Genomic DNA, 1,507 nt, shown 5'->3' with positions numbered 1-1,507 from the left:
AAATATTTTTTGCAAAAGTCTCTTCATATTCAGATCGCACTCGATGAGATCTGTCGATCTATGAAGAGATTGCTCCGGTCCAGGTCCTGAGAAAGAATCCTTAGGAAATCTGCGCGGTTCCATACAAATATCGTAGAGTTAAGATGTCCGCTACCGTACTACGCATGTTCAAGCAATGGCAAGCGACGGTGCAGAAAGTGGCGTGAAGCAATGGAAGCTGAGCTATGCTCTCATGAAGACAATCAGACGTGGACGTTGAAACCACGGGGAAGGTCAGTCGCACGGACCTGACTTTCATCAAGTGGTTTCCCCCAAGTGCCTGTAGCCCCAAGATAAGCTCATCGAAACTATCGAGATGCTTGCCATGGTCACGCCATCGTCCATCTCAAATTTGTGGAGACGACGGGTCATTGACACACGGTTGCGCATCGTGCTGCGATTGTAGAATTCCCATAGTGTGTCCCAAGCGTACATAGCCCTTGTTGCTGAGCAAATCTTCGTATGATGCTCATGAGCAATACATTGAGCAATCAGACCGAGCGCCTTGATGTCGTTCAGAATCAACGCCTCGAAATCTTTGCCTCTAACCACCGATCTGCATATGCGCTAGTAACCCTTTCCTTGCCAGCGTCATTCGCATAGCAAACTCCCAGTGAAAGTAATTATCATTTTCTAGGATTACTTTAGTACGCTTAGCAGACATGGTTCTGCTAGAGCTTTTTTTAAAAGCTCGTTTATATGAAATATCTGGAACACGTGTAGAGTGCAAATATGAGCTGACCGGATCGACTGCAAGTTAGCTTCGAAGAGCACGCACGCTGTAGTGCAGCGAGTGGAACGGTCACTATAATGCAGCATCTTGAGAATCATATGAACTGGGAGTCCCAATTTTGCTCAAATGTTATTGTGGAGGGTATGGCAGAATAAGGGCTTGCGTCCTTCACTCTTAGTCCTGCGGTACATTGCAATTCAAATTATTTGTACGAAATATTCACTTTTTAATGTAATTGCAAATTCATAAGTACGATAATCGGTATTTTGAAACTATATATCGTCGCATCTGCTTCAGAATAGATAGTTTAAACGGATTGTAAAACGTATTTGTTGTACTAGTCCATGAAATAGCAGAGCTATGGAGACACCTGATAAAAGAGGCTCTCGTTACGCACCCAACATTTGTATGTTTACTAACGTGGACTGTTCATCTTTCTTCGTGCATAATCCATGTACAGACACAGCACATTGTGGTACCTCTTGTGTGGCTGAGATATCATCACACACTGTGTATCGAGCGAGTCGATTGGTCATAACATCAGCAAGATGATCTTCGCAGAGAGAACCAAAAGAATTTAATTTAGAATTTAATTGCTCAACGACGAGACAAATAAGTATGGATTTTTACGCAACCTTTGAAAACTTCTTAATATAACTCTAGTAGCTTCTTAATGATTTAATAATAACTGCGCTTGATCTTAACGGTGCAAAATGGAAAGTAATTGTATTGGTC

The sequence above is a fragment of the Plasmopara halstedii genome (genome assembly GCF_900000015.1).
Source record: "Plasmopara halstedii genome assembly, contig: Scaffold_2429, whole genome shotgun sequence".
Lineage (NCBI taxonomy): Eukaryota > Oomycota > Peronosporomycetes > Peronosporales > Peronosporaceae > Plasmopara > Plasmopara halstedii.
The sequence above is the reverse complement of the archived record's forward strand: the minus strand, read 5'-3'. Positions refer to the sequence as shown.